The sequence below is a fragment of the Pan paniscus genome, chromosome 1, assembly GCF_029289425.2.
Source record: "Pan paniscus chromosome 1, NHGRI_mPanPan1-v2.0_pri, whole genome shotgun sequence".
In the NCBI taxonomy this organism is placed as follows: domain Eukaryota; kingdom Metazoa; phylum Chordata; class Mammalia; order Primates; family Hominidae; genus Pan; species Pan paniscus.
Window position 1 is genome coordinate 126,613,912 of NC_073249.2, and position 23,036 is coordinate 126,636,947.

Here is a 23,036-nt window from a genome sequence, read left to right on the forward strand (position 1 = left end):
TCGAACTCCTGGGCTCAGGCAATCCTACCGCCTTGGCCTTCCAAAGTGTTGGGATTACAGGCATGAGCCATTGTGCCTTGCCAAGGATAATATTTTGACTTCTGGAAATATTTTCCCAAAGACAAAATCTTAGGATTTTAAGTTTCCTAAGCTAGTCCAAAAATGATAATATATTCACTATTATCATTAAAATCATATATCTAAAATAAAATGTAGTAGAAGACACTATTTTCAAAATTAAAACTAAAATAATTAAGTAAGTGTGTTAGTTTCTTAAGTTAATTATCTTCCCTCAATGCTAATACTTGAGGGAAAGCTAAATTAGAAAAACTTGAAGAAATCAAGGAATACATCTATAATGGCTTTAAAGTGAACCCTGAATTATTTCTAATGTTTTGATTGGTACTTAATTATATACAATTCTGCTTCAAAATGCATAACTTTCCTCAGTATTTGGCATTGTGATTACAGCTGATTTCAAATCTGGGGCAGTGGAAAGCAGGGCAAATATGAGAGGAAATTTTCTTGCTGTCACTGGAAGGAAAGTAATTGAGGAGAAAAGTGAACAAGAAAGATCATAAACTTTCTGGGAATAACAAGAGGAAGCCTACCAAACTTGCCAGGGATGGAACCCAACTTGTGGGGGTTGCTTCCCATGTACTTATGGCAACTTTAGGCAGTCTGTGATCTCCTCGAAGAGAGAAGGTGGTAGACCAGCAACCCAATGTATTTATTTTAGTAACTAGAGTATATACTTAAGGAACTGTACATATAATTGTTTTTAAAATTAAAATTTTAAGAAGCCTTTTCATATATAGTCATCTTATTCTTTTTCAAATTTCAGGAAGTTTGCAGGTGAGATGTTATCCAAACTTCTAACACAAAAGCCACAAAGCATGTGAACTAAATCTCAGGTCTAGAATCATAGTAACTTGTAAGCTACTGTTCTTTGAACTCACCGAAGAATAGAAAACTAACAATGCACACAAACAAGGAACTGGTTGTTCTCTTCCAGTATTTACAAGAGTTGTTGCTTAGAGAAAGCAGGAGAAACAAGAGTTTTGCCCATCAGTCAGGTGTTTGCAAAAAAGATTCTGTGGCAATTTTTCTGTGCATTAGCCCCAACTGTTCAAACATGTGCCACATGACAGTATTGTCCTTCGGGAAGATAACAGAAATTAATCATCCTTTTTTCTTTTTTCTTTTCTTTTTGACAGTTTCGCTCTTGTCACCCAGGCTGGAGCGCAGTGGCACGATCTCAGCTCACTGCAACCTCCATCTCCCGGGTTTAAGTGATTCTCCTGCCTCAGCCTCCCAAGTAGCTGCAGAATTAATCGTTCTTAAATGTGCATAGATTTTTTTAAGTAAACATGTTCCCTACATACTTTAGCTTACTAACTTCCACAAACAGCAGAACTGAAACAATTACAGCTTAAATAAAAGTAATTCAAACCCAATCAACAGATCTATTGCATACATACTATATATATATAAAATATATATAATATATATAAAATATATATTATATATATAATATATATATTTTATATATATTATATATATAATATATATAATATATATAAAATATATATATTATATATATATTATATATATATTTTATATATATAAAATATATATATTTTATATATATATAATATATATATTTTAAAAACATACAGGAAGTTCACCCACCTTCCCTGCAGTAACTGGGAACTTCCCTCCTATTCTGGCTCACTACTGTAGGCAGACCTCACTACTTCCAGAAAACAGCCCCCCTTCACCCTGGCCAGCAATTTCTCACCCCCATCTTCCTATGAGCAACAAGACTTGAATGGCAGGTTTCCTGGTAGTAAGGAAAATGAAGAAGGAGGAAGGAAAAGGAGAAAAGCAGAGAGCTTTCCACAGTTCTACACACCAGGTAATTCATTTCTTCATTCAGCAAAGACTTACCAGTACCAGGCACCATGGATAATACCAAGAACAAAGCAAGTATGTTCCTGACCTCATGGCATATCCCTTGTATATCATTTCAGATCTAATCCCAGGAGATCCCCCACTTTAAGTACTCCTCACAAAAACCTTTAAAGGTTAAGTAATCAGAGCATTATGGCAGAGTAGCATAAGAGAAATCGGAACGATACAGATAACTGTACCATGGAGAGCTTCAAGTGACATTCTAAAAGGTGAGTTTTTAAAGTGTTTTTAAGTGTACATCAGGTCATTTCAGCTCCGTAAGAGACCCACAGGTCACGAAGAATAAAATTCGAACTTGCTCTCACATACAAGCCCTGGCAGAGACTTTGGCCTCATCGCCTGCATTATAGCCTTTTTAGCCACAGCAGCTTTGTCTTGGTTCCTCAGCCTTTCCTAGTTCATTCCCACTCTAAAGCCTTTGTATGTGTTGTTCTCTGCCTAGAATGTTCTTCCTCTTTATCAGCATCACCACCCCAAAGAGGGCATCTCTGAACTTCCAATCTGAAGTAGCCAGCCAGTCACCAGCACATCACCAACTTGCCATTATCACTGACCTCTTATTTGTTTGTTTCTCCCAGCAAAATCTAAGCTCTGTCAGGACAGGGATTTTCTCTCTCTTGTCCATTACCACATCCTTAGAGCTCAGAAGGGGTGTCTGGCCCAGGTGCTCAATGACTGTTTGTTCAATGAAAGAATGAACAAATGAATCACACAAAAGGAGAGAGGAAAATACTATTTCCCATTAAAATGAAGAAACAGTTTTTATTAGAAGGGAAGGCCACAGCAGCCCTCTACTACCCTCTTTTGACTAAACTTCCAGGAAATTCATTACTAAGTTTTGGGCTTCAGTAAGTCAGAGTCAATTTCTGTTACACACACCCAAAAAACTCCGACAGCCAACTAAGAAAGGAGGAAAGGGAAGGAAAAACAAACCAATAGGAGATTCCTTTCATTCTTGTCTGAAGAAAAAAAACTTTTTAAAGCAATAGGAGAGAAGTGATCAGAACACAGGAAGGAGAAAGAGATGGAACCAGTAGGAAAAACAAAAACAAAAATGGAGAGGGAAAGGTACACAGAGACAACAAGAAAGAGTGATAGAGGAGAAAAGAGGTAAGCGGTTATTCACACAACAGTGTTCCCTTGCACTATGGGTGTCGAAGTAAGCTGAGGGCTGCGAAGGTAGAGGCAAAGGACTGGAATGCCAATAATATAGGAGGCTCTTGGCCCTGTCAGTTCTGCCTCCTGTGACAAGTTAATTTATCCAGGTTTACCAGTATGGTGAGGATGAGGAGTGGAGAAGGGTGGGCTGGTTAGGTAGGTCAGGGAGAGATCTTCTCTAAGATGTATCGGTTCCTATAACTGAACAAAAAAAAAAAATCACTATACAGCTCTACCAGAGCAGTTCTTCAGAGGAGAAATTATTCTCCGCATTGCTAGAGTAACACGGTAAAAGTCAGAGACCTCCAATCTCATCCTGAAGTTCTTGTACTTAACCTGAGGTCTAGATCAACCAATGTTCCTTAATAAAAAGGAGCAGGAGGGAGATAAAAATTTTTTAAATTGAATTAATAGCGAGAATTCGGTGATCACCATCGTGGTTAAATCCCCCAAATTTTAATTGTAATAAAAGGATCTTAACAACTTTAATTTCCTCTATTAATTCAGAAGTAAAATATTTTCATCAGTACACATGTGTAAAGTCTAATTTACTTTTTAAACACAGCCCAATGCCAGGATATTCCAAATGTTTTTGGGTTTTGTTAAAAATGTATATATCTGGCCGGGCACAGTGGCTCACGCCTGTAATCCCAGCACTTTGGGAGGCCGAGGCAGGCAATCACGAGGTCAGGAGTGTGAGACCAGCCTGGCCAACATGGTGAAACCCTGTCTCTACTAAAAATACAAAAATTAGCTGGGCGTGGTGGCATACACCTGTAATCCAGCTACCCGGGAGGCTGAGGCAGGAGAATCGCTTGAACCTGGGAGGCAGAGGTTTCAGTGAGCTGAGATTGTGCCACCGCACTCCAGCCTGGGCGACAGAGCAAGACTCCGTCTTGGAAAAAAAATGATTTTAGAAACTTTTAAAATGTTATCCCCATTTTGTCACTATTTTCATTACATTTCAAAGATATGTTTCTTGGGGAAAAAAAACTAAAATAAAAAATTTTTTTTCTTTTTTTTTTTTAGCCAGAGTCTTACTCAGTCACCCAGGCTGGAGTGCAGTAGCACAATCACAGCTCATTGCAGCCTCAAAGTTTTGGGATCAAGCAATCCTCTTGCCTCAGCCTCCCAAGTAGCTGAGACTACAGATATGCACCACCACACCTGGTTAATTCTTTTTTATTTTTTATACAGACAAGGTTTCACTATGTTTCCCAGGTCCCAGGCTAAAAACTTAAAATTTGACTCTGGATAAAATACATAGCTTGCTGCTAAAACTCCAACTCACTTGCAAGTACTGATGAATTTCTCAAAATTTCAGACATTTTTGAAGGGAATATAAATACTTTACCACATTCAAACTGATGAGATTCAAGGATTCTCCAGTTCCTGTTAGGAACTGATAACTATTAGGAGAGTTATCACATATTCCTACATTCTTTGAACAGGATGGGTCCATTCCTATATTTTAACAAGCAGTTGATTTCAAACTGAAAGCCTTGCAACTGCAACCTTGGTGACAGGAGTCAAGGGCAGGACTGGATGTGAGATATGGAATCAAAGGAGATCACTTTGGAGCTTTAAGATTTGACAGCTCTGCCATATTTTGAACTTGCATGGGGCCTGTAGCCCCTGTGTTTTGGCCAATTTATTCCACTTGGAATGGCTGTACTTACCCAATGCCTGTACCCCCATTGTATCTAGGAAGTAACTAACTTGCTATTGACTTTATAGGCTCATAGGTGGAAGGGACTTGCCTTGTCTCAGATGAGACTTTGGACTATGGACTTTTGAGTTAATGCTGAAATGAGTTAAGACTTTGAGGGACTGTTGGGAAGGCATGATTGGTTTTGAAATGGGAGGACATGAAATTTGGGAGGGACCAGGAGTGGCATGATATGGTTTGGCTGTGTCCCCACCCAAATCTCATCTTGAATTCCCACATGTTATGGGAGGGACCCGATGGGAGGTGTCTGAATCATGAGGGCAGGTCTTTCCCGTGCTGTGTTTGTGATAGTGAATGAATCTCATGAGATCTGATGGTTTTAAAAAGGAGAGTTTCCCTGCACAAGTTCTCTTCTCTTATCTGCCGCCATGTGAGACGTGCCTTTCACCTTCTGCCATGATTGTGAGGCCTCCCCAGTCATGTGAAACTGTAAGTCCATTAAGCCTCTTTCTTTTGTAAATTGCCCAGTCTCAGGTATGTCTTTATCAACAGTGTGAAAAAGGACTAATACAGGGGATAAGGAGATATTTGTCAAAGGATATAAAATTATAGCTATTAATAGATAGGATAAGTTCTAGTGTTCCATACCACTGTAGGATGACTACAGTTAACAGTAATATATGGTTTCAAATAGCTAGAAGGAGGATATTGAATGTACCCAACATAAAGAAATTATAAATGTGTCAGATGATTGATATGCTGATTGCCTGGATCCGTTCTGATCACTATATATTACATGTAGCAAAACCTTATTATGTGGGCAAAGGACATGAGCAGACACCTTTCAAAAGACGACATACATGCAGTCAACAAGCATAAGAAAAAAAGCTCAGTATCACTGATCATTAGAGAAATGCAAATCAAAACCACAATGAGACACCATCTCACACCAGTCAGAGTGGTTTTTATTAAAAAGTCAAAAAATGTAACAGATGCTGGTGAGGCTGCAGAGAAAAGGGAACACTTATACACTGTTAGTGGCAGTGTAAATTAGTTCAACCATTGTGGAAAGCAGTGTGGTGATTCCTCAAAGACCTAAAAACAGAAACACCATTCAACCCAGCAATCCTATTACTGAGTATATACCTAAAGGAATATAAATCATTCTGTCATAAAGACACATGCACATGTGCATTCACTGCAGCACTATTCACAATAGCAAAGACACGGAATCAACCTAAATACCCATCAATGGTAGAATGGATATTTAAAATGTGGTACATATATACCATGGAATACTATGCAGTCATTGAAAAGAATAAGATCATGTCCTCTGCAGGAACATGGATGGAGCTGGAGGCCATAATCCTTAGCAAACTATTGCAGGAACAGAAAACCAAATACTGCATATTCTCACTTATAAGCTGGAACTAAACGATGAGAACACATGGACACAAAGAGGGGAACAACAAACACTTGGGCCAACTTGGGGATGGAGGTTGGCAGAGGGAGAGGAACAGAAAAAATAACTATTGGGTACTAGGCTTAGTACCTGGGTGACTAAATATTCTGTACAACATACCCCTATGACACAAATTTACCTCTACAACAAACCTGCACATGTACCCCTGAACCTAAAATAAAAGATTTTTTTAAATAAAAGCATTACATGTACATTTTAAAAAAACATCAGTATGTATCCCATGAATATGTACAATTATGAAGTCAACTTAAAAAATAAAAATAAATATAAATTTTTAAAATAGCACAGACAGACACTATGTTAAGTACTGGAGATACAAATACGAGTGAGACACCACTCCTATTCAACATAGTATTGGAAGTTCTCGCCAAGGCCATCAGACAAGAGAAAGAAATAAAGGGTATTCAAATAGGAAGAGAAGAAGTCAAATTATCTTTGTTTGCAGATGACATGATCCTATATCTAGGAGACACCATCGTCTCAGCCCAAAAGCTTTTTAAGCTGATAAGCAACTTCCACAAAGTCTCAGGATACAAAATCAATGTGCAAAAATCACTAGCATTCCTATACCCCAACAACAGGCAAGCAGAGCACCAAACAGTGAATAAACTCCAATTCGCAATTAGCACACAAAGAATAAAATACCTAGCAATACAGCTAACAAGGGAAGTGAAGGATCTTTTCAAGGAGAACTACAAACCACTGCTCAAAGAAATCAAAGAGGATACAAACAAACAGAGAAACATTCCATGTTCACGCACAGGAAGAATCAATATCGTGAAAATGGCCATACTGCCCGAAGTCATTTATAGATACAATGCTATTCCCATTAAACTGCCATTGACATTCTTTATAGAATTAGAAAAAAAACTATTTTAAAATTCATATGAAATCAAAAAAGAGCCTGAATAGCCAAGATGATCCTAAGCAGAAAGAACAAAGCTGGAGGCATCACGCTACCTGACTTCAAACTGTACTACAAGGCTACAGTAACCAAACAACACGGTACTGGTACAAGAACAGACACAAAGACCAATGGAGAGAATAGAGAACTCAGAAATAAGACCACCCACCTACAAACATAGGATCTTCAACAAACCTGAAAAAAGCAAGCAATGGAGAAAGGACTGCCTTTTTCTTTTTTTTTTTTTTTATTTGAGACAGAGTTTCACTCTTGTTGCCCAGGCTGGAGTCCAGTGGCGCAATCTCAGCTCACTGCAGCCTCCACCTCCTGGGTTCAGGTGATTCTCCTGCCTCAGCCTCCTGAGTGGCTAGGATTACAGGCACCCACCACCAAGCCCGGCTAATTTTTTTTGTATTTTTAGTAGAGACGGGGTTTTACCACTTGGCCAGGCTAGTCTTAAACTCCCGACCTCAGGTGATCCATCCACCTCTGCCTCCCAAAATGCTGGGGTTACAGGCATAAGCAAACGTGCCTGGCCAGAACGGCCTTTTTAATAAATGGTGCTGGGAGAGCTGGCTAGCCATAAGCAGAAAATTGAAACTGGACCCCTTCCTTACACCTTACACAAAAATCAACTAATGATGGATTAAATACTCAGATGTAAAACCCAAAACTATAAAAACCCAGAAGAAAATCTCTGTAATACTATTCAGGACACAGGCAGGGGGCAAAGACTTCATGATGAAAATACCAAAAACAATTGCAGCAAAAGCAAAAATTGACAAATGGGATCTAATTGAACTAAAGAGCTTCTGCACAGCAAAAGAAACTATCATCAGAGTGAACAGACAACCTATAGAATGGGAGAAAATGTTTGCAATCTATCTATCTGACAAAGGTCTAATATCCAGAGTCTGTAAGGAACTTAAACAAATTTACAAGAAAAAACCAAACAACCCCATTGAAAAGTGAGCAGGGGATATGAACAGACACTTCTCAAAAGAAGATATATTTGCGGCCAACAAACATATGAAAAAAAGCTCAACATCACTGATCATTAGAGAAATGCAAATCAAAACCACAATGAGATACCATCTCATGCCAGTGAGAACGGCTATTACTAAAAAGTCAAAAAACAACAGATGCTGGTGAGACTGCGGAGAAAAGGACATGTTTACACTCTTGGCAGAAGTGTAAATTAGTTCAACCATTGTGGAAGACAGTGTGGCGATTCCTCAAAGACCTAGAGGCAGAAATACCGTTTGACCCAGAATCCCATTACTGGGTATATACCCAAAGGAATAAAAATCATTCTATTACAAAGATGCATGCACGTGTATGTTCACTGCAGCACTATTCACAATAGCAAAGACATGGAATCAACCTAAATGCCCATCAATAATAGACTGGATAAAGAAAATGTGGTACATATACACCATGGAATACTATGCAGCTATAAAAAGAAACAAGATCATGTCCTTTGCAGGGACATAAATGGAGTTAGAAGCTGTTATCCACAGCAAAGTAACACAGGAGCAAAAAACCAAACACTGCATGTTCTCACTCATAAGTGGGAGCTAAATGATGAGAACACACATGAACACATAGTGAAGAACAACACACACTGTGCCTCAGAGGAGGAAGAGCATCAGAAAGAATAGCTCATGAATGATGGGCTTAATACCTGGGTGATGGGTTGATCTGTGCAGCAAACCACCATGGGACACGTTTACCTATGTAACAAACCTGCACATCCTGCACATGTACCCCAGAACTTAAAATAAAAGTTGAAGAAAAAAAAATATGTAAGAGTTATCCCTTTACTCAAAAAGCTCATTCTTACAAGGGCAAGTGTGCAAAGCAAGTAAGTACAAGGAGCTCATCCTAGTAGATCATATTATGTGCAATTAATTGCAAAATGAAGTAAGAAAAGCTATAAATGAGCCATGTTCTAAGTCAGATAGTAAGAAAATGACAGTGAAGAGCTGGGAGGCAGAGAGTGAGGGGTAGGCAGAAAAACTAGGGAGAAAACATCAGGAAAGGTTTATCAGAGAAGGGAATTATGGTTTCTTAAATTAAGAAATTTCCCAAAGCAGGCCCACTAAATGACTCGTACACCCACTCTTGAAAGAATTGTCTGATTCATCCTACAGTATGTATATTCACATGGAAAGGCTTGTCTGTCTGCTCATTAATTTGAAACTGTGAACCACAAATATTATTTCTTATTAAATAACTCTATGAGGTACTGCAGCCCTCCTAAAATATTTCTTTGAGGCTGAGGTTACACTTTCCTAGTCCTACTATTTAGTTTTTGTTTTGTTTTTGTTTTGTTTTGTTTTGTTTTTTTGAGATGGAGTCTCGCTCTGTTGCCCAGGCTGGAGTGCAGTGGCTCAATCTCAGCTCACTGCAAGCTCCGCCTCCTGGGTTCAAGCGATTCTCCTGCCTCAGCCTCCCGAGTAGCTGGGACTACAGGCACCTGCCACCACGCCCAGCTAATTTTTTGTATTTTTAGTAGAGACGGGGTTTCACCATGTTAGCCAGGATGGTCTCTATCTCCTGACCTCATGATCCACCCGCCTCAGCCTCCCAAAGTGCTGGGATTACAGGCGTGAGACACCACGCCAGCCATCCCACTATTTAGTTTTATTACCCATGAATTTGCTGTATAACTACACCCCTGGCTTTAAGTCCTCATCAATTAAAAGTTTGAATTTCCATAATGAAAATTCAAAGCCCCTACAAGCATTTGTTACGGGGGTTTGGGAAGATAGGCACAGGAAAAGCAAAGCTAAGGCAGAAGAGCAACAAGGAAGAAAATTAAGAAAGACACAGAGACAGAGTGTTGGTGACGTGGGAACCTAGTAGTTTACATGGCCACAGTCTGTTTTTTAGCATGGCAACCCTATTTTGAGCACTAAAAATCTTAGAAATAACTGAACACACGGCAAACTCAACAGCAGTTGCAGTTAGCTCTTTTTTTTTTTTTTTGAGATGGAGTCTAGCTCTATTGCCCAGGCTGGAGTGCAGTGGCACTATCTCAGCTCACTGCAAGCGGTTAGCTCTTCTTTTATTTAAAATTTCAGAAAGTGCTCATGAAGAGGGGTTTAATGAATTTATTCACTTTCCAAAATAGGGGAAAGGCCACAATTTTACTCACTCTATCAAATAGAAAACATTTCTTGAAATAAAAATTTACATAAATTAAAATTATTCAATCAAGAAAACCCTTATAAACCTAAGGTTTAAGATTCGATGTCTTGAGGTGAATGGGACATTATATAACTTTTCAGCCCACACTTAGAAACTAAGCCCAATGAGATACTAAAATGACAGACCCAGTAAGGCAGGCTCAGCGCTGGCTCCTCAGGGCCCACAACGTTGACCTAGCTACAGGCTTCTCAATCAAGGTTCTCCCAAACTGAATCAATGCACATTTTGGTTGCCAGGAAGAAGGGAGGAGTATGAGAGGGCTTTAAGGGTAACACAGTGATTCAAATGAAAGTGAGATAAGAAAAGATAAATCATATTATTTGAAGGCTTAAAACAAACTCAGATTTTCCCAAAAAGTCAAGTACCAACTGAATAAAAACCATCCAGAGACAGGTATGCATCTTGATGTTTAGAGAGAGCAGTCTTCAGAATACTTTCAGTTTTCCTTAAGCCATTCATGTTAATTGCAAACTAGCCTAGATGCAGAGCAATCAAACAATCACCTGCTCATTCAATGCCAAAAATCAATGCCCGAAGAACATTCAAGAACCTTCTGGATCTAAGCACAGTAAGTAGATTCTCCAATGGCTATGTTTTGCAGTCTGCAGGTTACAACCCATTAGTGAGCAGTGAGGTCAATTTGATGGGTAAAGACATATTTTAAATAAAATAGAACAGAATATAAAATATCAGTATGCTTTACACCTTGTAAGAATTGTTTCATGAACCTCTTGCTTCAATTATACATGTGAATGGCATGTGTGTATGTGTGTGTACTAGGCTGCAATGTAAAATGTGTTTCTTATGGTGAATTACAGTGAATAAAGCTTGGAAAACTCTGTCCTAAGATACCAGCCCAACCTACTTTATATCATTCCTTGCTTCTCTTATCCCCCTATCACTCCTTGCACTTAGACCTACCCCAACACATCCATGGACATCACCAAAGTAAACATGAGAACAACCGCCATTGTACCTGGTTGGTACACGAAAGTTTTGGCAGTGTTAGCCCCATTAGCCAGAATCAAAGCTCAGAAGCTACCTGGAAAAGAAACTGTATGACTAGTGTATTTGAAACACTACAACACTGCTTTCTAAATAGAAAATTCTACTCTTCCACACTGCATGCTGTTTCTAATCTTTTTGCAGACTATTATGGTTTAGATGTAGTATAATATACCAAGACCAGCAGTGCTCGGTGACATGCTATATGACTGGATAAAGCTCCCAGCTAGAAACTTAGGGATCGGGGTTCTAGTCCTTCTCCATTAGCTGGGTTTGATCTTGGACAAGGTACTCGACCTCTCTGGGTTCAGATTCTCCAACTGAAATACGACAAAGCAGGACTGCAGAAGGGTTCTTCCTAGTGAGTGTTCTGTGGAGATACTTCACCAGTCTTGCAAAAGTGGGTATTTTTTTTTTTAATTAAGATGTTTATTTTTAAAACTAAAAGAAAACAGTAAACACAATCAAATACATTCAATATCAAATTTTACCATGCTGCAATTACCAGGCAGCCAAATAACCTCATTTTTCAAAAAATTTAAAGAATTACCTTCAGTTTCTGTATATATTCTAGTAAACAACTCATTGATTGGAAGCCTGTAGCTCTGCATGGGGAATACGTCTAAATGTGAGCCTGCTCTGTTCAGATATTTGTATAAAATGGAACACTGATAGTCCTCACTCGGGTAAATGCCAGGTGAAGCCTAGGTAGACACGTACAGAACATGCTCTCATATCAGGCATGGCAAACAATTTCAAGTCACATTCTGATAATGGATAATGTCTTCAGGGCTTTGAGTACCTCCTTTCCGATTTTTTTTTTTTCATAATGAATGCATGCAGCTAAAAATTTTCAAGATCCAACTCTAATTAAAAATTTTCTAGTATTCCTCTTTCAAGCATATGAATTACTTCTTTTTTTTTTTTAATGGAGTTTTGCTCTTGTTGCCCAGGCTGGAGTGCAATGACACGATCTCGGCTCACCACAACCTCCGCCTCCCGGGTTCAAGTGATTCTCCTGCCTCAGCCTCCTGAGTAGCTGAGATTACAGGCATGTGCCACCATGCCTGGCTAATTTTGTATTTTTAGTACAGACGGGGTTTCTCCATGTTGGTCAGGCTGGTCTCGAACTCCCGACCTCAGGTGATCCACCCACCTTGGCCTCCCAAAGTGCTGGGATTACTGGCATGAGCCACCGTAGCCGGCCCCATGAATTAATTCTTAACTGGAAATTATCCTGAGACTGCAAGGATGGCTGTTAAAAAAATCGTTGACACTTAGTAGCAAATACTTATATGTATAAATAAGTAGTTTCACCTATTGAGAAAAACAGAAACAATGCTGAGAGTAAAATTAACATTATCATCCACAATATTAATTTCAAATGTTTGTATGTACAGTATTAACAAAGCCCATTTCAGTTCTATATAACACACTTTGTTTTACTCAGTAACTTTAAGAAAATTAGTTAATGCTTTGCAACACTGATTCTTGCTGTTATTTTTACAATTAGTACCGACTTCATAATTTATCTTTAAGCACATCACAGGTTTTAAATTACTCCATATTAAACTTCCACAAAACTGTGGAAGTCAACCAAGACTTATTTATCAATTAAACAGTCATTCATTTCACAAACACTTATTGAATGCTTAGGATGTGTCAGACATTGTTCTAGATACTGGGGCTATTGTGGAAAATAAGACAAAGTCCTTTCCCTTAAAGGGAGAGATAATAAACTGGTAAATAAATAATTTCAAGTGCTAAAAAAAAGTACATCCCCTTAATTCAGTATATATTGAAGTAGCAAAAACCGCAATTACTTTTGCACCAACCTAAAATGAAACAAATGGATGTTAGCTTCTTCACATAGAAAGTATATGTTATTCCAAAGCTACTGATAAGGTTCAGAAATTTGTGAGTAAATTACTGTAAGCATACACAGTGCATCACTACTAAATATATAGTACTAAATGCAGTGAGTATGTATGCCTGTGTGTGCAGCTGTGTATGTGTATATAAATTTGAGGGCTTATTTACAACACAAAGGAAGTTTATTATCAGGATGCCAAAAGAAAAAAAGAAAAAAAAAACTGAAAAGATTGATGCACCTTAACTTGATAAATCTTCCAATAATGAAAAGCAAACAGCTAATTTTCCTCGCCCACAGCTAAATGAAACAGGCAAGAAAAGTTAAGAGGTGACACTGCTCTACCCATATGCAGAAGGCTAACAGAATGTCCAGTCTCAAAGAGTCTGAAATTGAAAATGCTGTATGAGTTTAAGGAGCCTGATCTGTTTCAAAGCCACCAAAAATACAAGCCTACAAAGATAAAAGACTGGCCCATTTACAGGCAACATCACAAAAGAGTTGCCTATCAAACTACAAAAGGAAGGAACTGCAAACAGGAAATTGCCCAGCCCCAGCCATGTGCCTCCCCTCCCTTCCTCTCCACTAACTTCTATAAGCAGAAGCAAACACTGCCGTTAGATTTACCAACAAGCCACAGAGAAGGATGACAGAACACTAGTAGCTGACATCTAATATATTATTGGTTCAATAAATATTTAAAGTAAATGCCTTTATTATTTTGAACCAACTTTTTGATAATTTTACCTACATTTTAAATGACATTTATTTAATCTACAGTTTTTTAATGTCACTGTAAAGTAGTTCTGAAATCAGAATTTACAGAATTGTGAGTCAAAATATAAGCAAAATAATATACTTGGTCCAAACAATAAAAACAAAAACAAAATCACAGTTAATTGTCTGGGTATATCAGTGTCCAATGATTTAAACACACACACTCTAACCACTTTTAAATAATACTGTTCTGTTAAAATTTCTGCATACTCAGCAGACAGCTTAATATTCAAAAATCAATAGGTCCATTATCAGCAGTTCCAATTAAGCACATTTATATTCAGGTATACAGAAGTATTTAATAGAGCATTCTGACATTCTAATGAGTAACAGCAGGAAAGGTCTATGGACTTCCTAATTTTTTACAGAAACTTGGACTGATGGGCATGATTTCTAGTAGTCTGTATCTATTGAAACAAATAGACACAGATAAAATGACTTCATCTTTTTTTTTTTTTTTGAGTCAGGGTCTGGGCTGGAGTGCAGTGGTGTGATCACAGCTCACTGCAACCTCAAACTCCTGGCCTCAAGCAATCCTCCAGCCTCAGTCTCCAGGTAGCTGGGTCTACAGGCTCCCACCACTGTACCTGGCTAACTTACTTTTTTAATGGAGGCTAATAGCACTTATCCACTCTAAAATGGTCTAAATATAGGAAACAAATATAAAAACACAAAGTTTTCAAACAGTTAATAAATCTATAAATAAAACCATGAGAATAATCAACCTCATTAATCAAAAAAATGATTACTAAAACAATGAGGTAGCATTTTTCACCAATTAAATTTCTAAAACTGTAATGTTCATACCCAATACGCAAAGTTTACATGAAATTGGAGATTTCACATAATACCAAATTTAGTATAAACTTGCTTAAGTATAGCAATATGCTCCAAGAGTCTTAAAAACTCTGAAATTTAAAATTATTTACCCTATTTCTGGCAATCTAAAGACAAAAATCCACAAAAAGAAACACTTATAATATAGAAAGAGATGTGTTACATTATAAAAAATTTTGAAAGAAATCTAAAATGTTAAACAATGGTATTCTCTCTAAATGAAATATTATTTGGTCACCTGAATAGCAAAATGGCAAAACATACATAGGCTAAATTTTAAAAGGCTCAAAAAACTACACTGCAATCACACCTAATAAATAATTCAGGTTTACAACTGCGAGAGAATTTTTCCACATTTCTTCTACAATGTGGTTACTCCACTTTTTAAAGTTTTTTTAATTGTAAGGGAAAAAAACACCCCTATCTTCTCATTAGATTATCCCCTTTTCAAAACGGACATTTAAAATAAAATTAAATTAAAAATTTAAAATAACTAGTTTTCTTCCAGCCTCCCTTCACTCCCCTACCACCAGAAAAAGCATCATCACCTTCATGCTATTCTCCCTGTCTGATGGTTCCTCAGCAACCTGGCCTGCTGGGATTGACCATCTTGGAACCTCCCCTCTCTCCAGGTCTGAACCCAGCCCTCCACACCCACACCAACAGGCAGGGGAGTCATTCACCTTAGTATCCTCAACTCCAGGAACAAGGCCTGTTACATGAAAATACCTCAAAAAAACATTTGTTAGATAAATTCATATTTACCCAATTGTACCTATTGCCCGCTTTAAACAATTGTTTATCGCTCATCTGTCCCACATTTTAAGCTAGGCATTGTTTTTATATATATATGTATATATATATATATATATTTTTTTTTTATTCCCTAGAACCTACCATAGTGCTAGGAAGGGCTCATAGTAGCTAAACAAAGATTTACTGAACTAATGAATACCTGACTACAGATCTCACAAATTCATTTGGTTTAAACAAAATATTCCCTTAAAATAACATCCTTGGAGAGAAATATACTCATACCTTCCAGTGAATTATACTAAGCAATAATCAGATTAACAACCATATGAGTGTTGTTACTGAGCCAAGGAAGTATTTAAGTGAAAAATATGATGGACAAGAGGAAGATGGGCAGACAGAAAGAGGGGAAGTAGCTGTCCGATCATCAGGGAGGTAACCTAAAGGGTCTACGCACAAAAGTGAGTGATAGGAAGTAGGAGACTGGGTCAGAAAACTTTGTGGAAGGCCACACAGCTTCCCTGCCAGGGCCACCAGACATTCCTAAGTGCATACAACGTCAGACACTGCACCGATGACACCTTTATATAAATGACCACCTTCAGTCCTCACCACAAGTATAATAGGGTATTATTATGCCTATTTTAAAGATGAAAAAAACAGGAGTTTGGATAAGTTAACTTGCTCAGGGCATACAACTAACAATTGGATTCAAAGCCCAGTGAGCCTGTGGCTATGTTAAAGTCATTGCTCACAACCACTAAGCCAAATGGAGAATGGCTTCTTTGCAATTAGTCACAGACTTAGCAGTAGAGTATAACTACTTAGGTCTTAAGTGTAGTCTACAAAATAAATAGCCAACACAGACATGGTTAGACAGTCTAAAAACCTCAGGCTTGTTATTCCCAATTCAGACATGACATCTGGTTCAGGCTAGTCTCAGTTAATCCACAATGTAGACCTCTAATTTAGCAATGCAAAGACTTAACAAGTGGGTAAGGAAAGTATATAATGTGGCTACCACCTCTGTTTAAGCATCCTCCACATAACAGAAAAAAAAACTGTATTTCTTTAACTCTGAACTTAATTTTCTAAGCTATACAGTCACACTTATTTTAACATCTTCTCATACATATTATTTTCCAATTCTTCAGTCACGGTGACCTGATCCAAATTCTCCTTGACCTTCTTGCCATAGGCCTGCAAAACTGAAAACAATATAGCAACACAGGTACTAGTGAAGACTTGGTCTTTAAGCACATGGCAAGAACCTAATTAATTCATACTCATAATTTTTAAAAGCCATCTTTTTCAAACTCATATCAGAGTGTTTTAGATGCTACAATGATCTAAACATCCTAACTTCAAAACTGCACTGAGTGTTGCCCTGGAAGGGAAATACCTTTCTGACAAAGTTGGTCTCTTCTTAAATCTGAGCCTTCCATCTCAAGGAGCACAATGTCACAATGCAGGGGGTGAAGAGATGCTCTACTAGTAGAGGCATCCCTAAAATGGGTGCCTAGCATCTGCTAAGTGTCACTGTGGCCTCCAGTGCCCACATCATTCCAGCAACCCTGGCTTTAAGATCACTGAACATGATGGTCTATATCAGGGTGTCTAATCATTTAGCTTCCCTGGGCCACATTGGAAGAAGAAGAATTGTCTTGGGCCACACATAAAATACACTAACACTAAGGATAGCTGATGGGCTTTAAAAAAAAAAAATCTCATAATGTTTTAAGAACGTTTATGAATTTGTGTTAGGCCACATTCACAGCCAGCCACAGGTTAAACAAGCTTGGTCTATATTTTATCTCCTTTTTGATCCTTATGACAGCTCTATGAGAGAAAGCATAAAAAGTCTCCCCCCACTTAGATATAAGGAAATAGAAACACAAAAGCTGTGAAATACTTGAAGTCATTATCTAACAGAGAAACCAAAAGTGCCACAAGATGGCACACTCAAAAGTAAGCCATGGTGTTGGTGGCACAACAGTTGGAAAGTAGTTAATACCACTGAGCTGTACATTTTAAAATGGTTAAGACAGCAAGTTTCATGTTACGTATATTTTACCACAAAAAAAATTGGGAAAATACAAGTTTATTTTTTTAAAAAAGGCTAGGTAGTGATGTAATTTTGTATACTGGTTACTACCCTTTGTCTATGGTCTTTACTTTGATTCTGTATCTTTAAAGACCAAAGTTGGCTCAGTCATGACTACAAATATTCTGGTAAAGGGGAAGACACCACTTTACACCTTACGTCCAACTTCATTATTTTCAGGAGTTTCCCATATATTACCTTCTTTCTTTCATGTTTTGTCATCCCATTATTCATTCACTCAAAAGATACTTACAGAGCACCCATTACATACCAGGCACAGCTCTAAATTGATAGAGTTCAAATACTGAAATAGTTCTATACCAGTTGGTAAATAGCTGCAGCCCACAGCACACCACTCCACTCCACACTGGCCATCCTAGTCTCTTCCTTGGGACCCACGCCCACCCCCTAAGCCCTAGACTTCCCCATGATTCAGCAAAGCAAGAAGCCTCCAGGACCCTGTCCCAACTTCCAACTCAACGGGTGAATACCCGGCCTAACCCCTTGTTAAATATTTTATCACCCTCCACACACAGCAACGAACAAAACAGATAAAGTCCTTACCCTCTAGTCTAGGAAAGAGATAATAAGCAAGTAAATGCATAAACAAAGTAATTTCAAATAGTAGCATGCTGTAAAGAAAATAAAGCAACAAAGGTCTAAAGGATGACTAGGGGTGGAGGTAACAGGGTAGAAATTAAGAGAAAATCTCTCTGAGAAAGTAACATTAGAAAGAGCCAGGCATGCAGAGGTCGGAAGTAAGAACATTCCAGATAGAACAGAAATATCAAGGCTCTTTGGTAGGAACAAGCATGGAATTTCAGTTAGAAGGCCATAGCATGAGGGGAGCAACTTGAGCAAGGAGACCACAGAGGTAGAGAGGGTCAGATCAGAAAGGATCTTAATGGCATTGGTAAGGATAAATTTTATGCCAAGATCAGTGGGCAATAACAGATTTGAAACAGGGTAATGATGTGATCTAATTTACAATTTTAAAAGACTACTCTGACAGTTGTATGGCAACTAAATTAATGGGAAGCAAGAATATAAAAAGGAGACAACATATAAAGCTGTGGTCATAATCCAGGTGAACAATGACAGTGGCTTGGGCTAGGTGATAGCAACAGAGATGGAAAGATACATTCTGATTCAATATGTTTTAGAGGTAGAGCTGACCAAACTTACGAATAAGTAGAATGTGGGATGAGCGAACAAAAGGAATCAAAATGACTACTCTTTTGATTTAGCAAGTCACTGATGGTAGTCCACTTACTAAAAAGAGAATGACTTGGGAAATAAATACATTTAGGGAGAGAAGGAATAAAAACTTCTGTTTTGTCACAATAAATTTGAGGTATCATTTAGACGTATAATATGGAGCTATCAAACAGGCAGTTGGATATTTGATCTTTACAATAATCCTGTGAAGTAGATAAGGAAACTCAGGTATTATCCAAATTTTATAAATGAGAAAACTAAGGCTTTGAGAAAAAGGTTTGTCTTAGTACAAAATACTTTTATTAGTCAGTCAATGCCACTTAACAGAGGGCCGATTCCACATTTTAAGAACAGGAACACCTTCACTGTTAAAGACTTCTGTTTGATAAAATATACCTACCTACCTAGCTTGCCTCATGTAAGTTACATGGCTGCTCCGAAGGTAAAGGTCGTTTGTATCCAGAGAAGATTCCCCCAGAAAACGGACACTTATCAAACTAGCAACATTTAATATATGTAAAATTTAACTGAGATATACGTATAATGGATATTATTGACTATCTTACAAGACTGTCAACAAGTAAATACATACAGACAATACAAAGAAAGGCATAAAATTCTCTTTAAGGATCCACTGCCAATTTTTAGTTCCGTTTGTATTAAGGGTTTGTGTCAAAAAGCCCTCTGGGGAATACAGTTACAAAATTAGAAAAATCAATTGGGACATGATCAGTTCAAGAATAATCACTTCACACTGCTTCTCAAGACTGTAACTAGTGTGTAAGACAAGCTCATGCTGTACTCAGCACTTCTTCCACCATGCTAGGACTGCTTTTTCCCCTTTTGGTTGCTTTAAAGTGGTGGAAACTTCTCCATTAGAAGACATATTTTGTCACAGAGTATTTTGTGACAAGCTCAACGCATCTAATATAATCCTTTCAAAGTTCTAGAGGCACCCTGCTGAAATGAAGAACCACACTAAACAAAACAGGAAGAACAGGTGTTAAAAAGGAAAGAAAAGGTTGGGTGTGGTGTCTCACATCTGTAATCCCAGCACTTTGGGAGGCCAGAGCAGGGGGATCACTTGAGGCCAGGAGTCCTGAAGCCAGGCTGGGCAACAAAGCAAGGCACTGTCTCTACAAAAATAAAATGAAATTAGCTGGCTGTGGTGGCACACTTGCAGTCCCACCTTCTAGGGAGGGCTGAGGCAGGAGGATTGCTTGAGCACAGGAGTCTGAGGATACACTGGTCTACGATCGCACCAGTGCACTGCAGCCTGGGGGGCAGAGCAAGACTCGGTCTCAATAAATAAATAAATAAATAAATAAATAAATAAATAAATAAATAAATAAATAAGGAAAAAAGAGAGAGAAGATGCAAGGGAGGGAAAAAGGGGTAAAGAAATGAGAAGAGTAGGGCAAACCTGAGGTCCCCAGAATGGCAGGCACAGGTTTGGTGGCTGGAGAGGTTGAGGTGGATGCACTGCTATATTTTTTTTTTTTTTGCGGCGGGGATGGGGAACAGAGTCTCACTGGGTAGCCAGGCTGGAGTGCAGTGGCGCGATCTTGGCTCACTGCAACCTCCCACTCCTGGGTTCAAGCGATTCTTCTGCCTCAGCCTCCCGAGTAGCTGGGACTACAGGCTCGCATCACCACGCCCAGCTAATTTTTGTATTTTTAGTAGAGACATGTTGGTCAGGATGGTCTCCATCTCTTGACCTCGTGATCCACCCGCCTCAGCCTCCCAAAGTGCTGGGATTACAGTCGTGTGCCACCGCTTGATTGATATTGACCACTTGATCCATATTTTGATCAAGGTTATGAAGCCTTTGGTGTGCAGGAAGCAGCTGCAGTGCTGGTGGAGAAGGAAACTCACAGATACCAACCTACTATGAACTACCTGAGATACCTGACAGTCCCGGATTATTCTGCTTTTGAAACTGACATGATGAGAAATGAATCTGAGAGACTGGCTGCTCGACAACCAACTGAATTGCTCAGTATGAAACGATATGAACTTCCAGCCCCTTCCTCTGGTCAAAAAAATGGCATTACTGCATGGTAAGAATGTGTAAACAATTCTGTGGCCTAGTTAGAGCATCAAGCAGTTACAACTGAGAATCTGAAACTAATGTCACACCATGGATGTAATGCCTGGAAAGTATACAATGCAAATCTAGTTCATATGATTGAACATGCACAGAAAGAACTTCAGAAGTTAAGAAAACATATTCAAGATTTAAACTGGCAGAGAAAGAACATGCAACTCACAGCTGGATCTAAATTGAGAGAAATGGAGTCAAATTGGATATCTGTGGTAAGAATTATGAGACTGAACGGACTATTTTTCAGCTAGAAAATGAAATCTATCAAATTAAACAGCAACATGGAGAGGCAAACAAAGAAAACATCCGGCAAGACTTCTGAAAAGACAATTTCGCGGGTAGAAAAGTTGGGCTCTCACAAAAGGCATCTGAACTTTTAATGAACTGTTAAGGACAACAGCAACTTCCCAAAACCATTGATGTTTAAATGTTTAGAAATCATAGAATGTGTGGGCTGCTGTGGTAATTCTATTTGTATATCTCAACAGAATTAAAATGTCTAGCTTGGTGATATTTTTATAGCCATAAAAAAGAAAAACCCTTAGGCTTTCAAAATAAGTATGACTTTAGAATAATATTATGTCATAGAATTAATTTTGAGCCATGTGGGTCATGTTTTGTATCCAAGGATCTTTATTCAAAACTTTCAACATGTACAGGAAGTTGGAAACTTTTGGTTTATTACCTTGTCTAATAAAGAGATGTTCTAAACACATTCTTGATTACCAAACAAGACTTCAGAAACACAGTGACTATACAGAGTCATCGTTACCATCATCATCATAGATAACGTTATATCAAGCTTAATATGTGCTGAACACTGTCCTGAACACTTTGGGTAGATAAACCAGACGAATATGAATAAAAATCATTTGGTCTTCACAAAAAAAAAAGAAAGATGTGCGAAGAGTGGCAAATGACCTCTTCTTGATGGCAATCCTTTACGAGAAAGGATCCACAAATAACACGCTTACAAAGCATCACAAAACCCTGCAGGAAAAACACATTTGTTTACAGGGCTTGAATCCAGAAATTAGTACAGTCTTTTTCCATATTTCAATCACAGTGTCAATCATCAATTTCAAATGAGTAGTCATTATCAATGTAAGGTAAAAAATATTCAGCTTACCAGAACTTCACTGAACCTTCATGCTAACTGACAGCTTTTCATGTATGCACTTAAAATAAAAGCAATAGCCTGGCTGGCACTACAAATAATCTCAGTATCCTAAGAACTGAAAGGAAATGTAGGGGTCATTACATCCAACCCTCTCATTTTGCGGATAAGGAAACTAAATAAAGCTGAGAGAGATAAAGTGCATCATCACAGAGCCCTTCAAGATGAAAAACATGTTTTCTGACTCTTAGCCACTATTCCTTGTACTATACCATGCTATCTACAGAGCAAGAAAGAATTCTGCCACAAGGGGTAGGCCAAGGGTTTATTGCAGCTACATCAAGGGACAAAAGGTGGGCAGGGCTGGGCACCTCAGTGCTACAAGCAAGGCCCCAGCCCACAGCCTGGCTGACAGTCTGCCACTCTTCTCAGCCTGCACCCTGCAATAGCTGACAGCTTTTCCAGCAATACTGCTGGGCTTTTTCCCCTAGAGCTTTTGGGTTGATGGGGCAGAGTTTGAGGTCTAGTAGCTGGTGCCCTCTTCCCTCAAGGTCCTTAGAATGAGGCCCTTGAAAAGTCACTCAGCAGGGTTGCTTCCATGGCTTCAGAGGAGCACAAGCCCTCCCCAAGGATGAGGGGAAATGATACCTCTCTGCTCCCTGCCTTTAAACCAGCATATTCCCAACTGATATCACACATAACCCTGCAAGTATGTTTTAGCTCTGATGGTTTCTGCTTTCTAAGCTTTTGCCCAATCACAGCATATATAGAAAATTCCAGAATCACCACCTAAAACTCCATAGCATGGTCATGTGGAATTCATACTGACATGTTAGTGTCTGCAGAGAAC

At 38.5% G+C, this 23,036-nt stretch overlaps 1 protein-coding gene and 1 pseudogene across 4 annotated transcripts in view; one reads left to right on the plus strand and one right to left on the minus strand.

Moving 5' to 3' along the window:
* The window catches only part of CDC14A (cell division cycle 14A), a 170,434-nt gene that overhangs the window by 106,718 nt on the left and 40,680 nt on the right, over positions 1 to 23,036 (minus strand). The window lies entirely within an intron of this gene.
* LOC100975944 (pre-mRNA-splicing factor SPF27-like) lies at positions 4,031 to 21,407 on the plus strand (annotated as a pseudogene).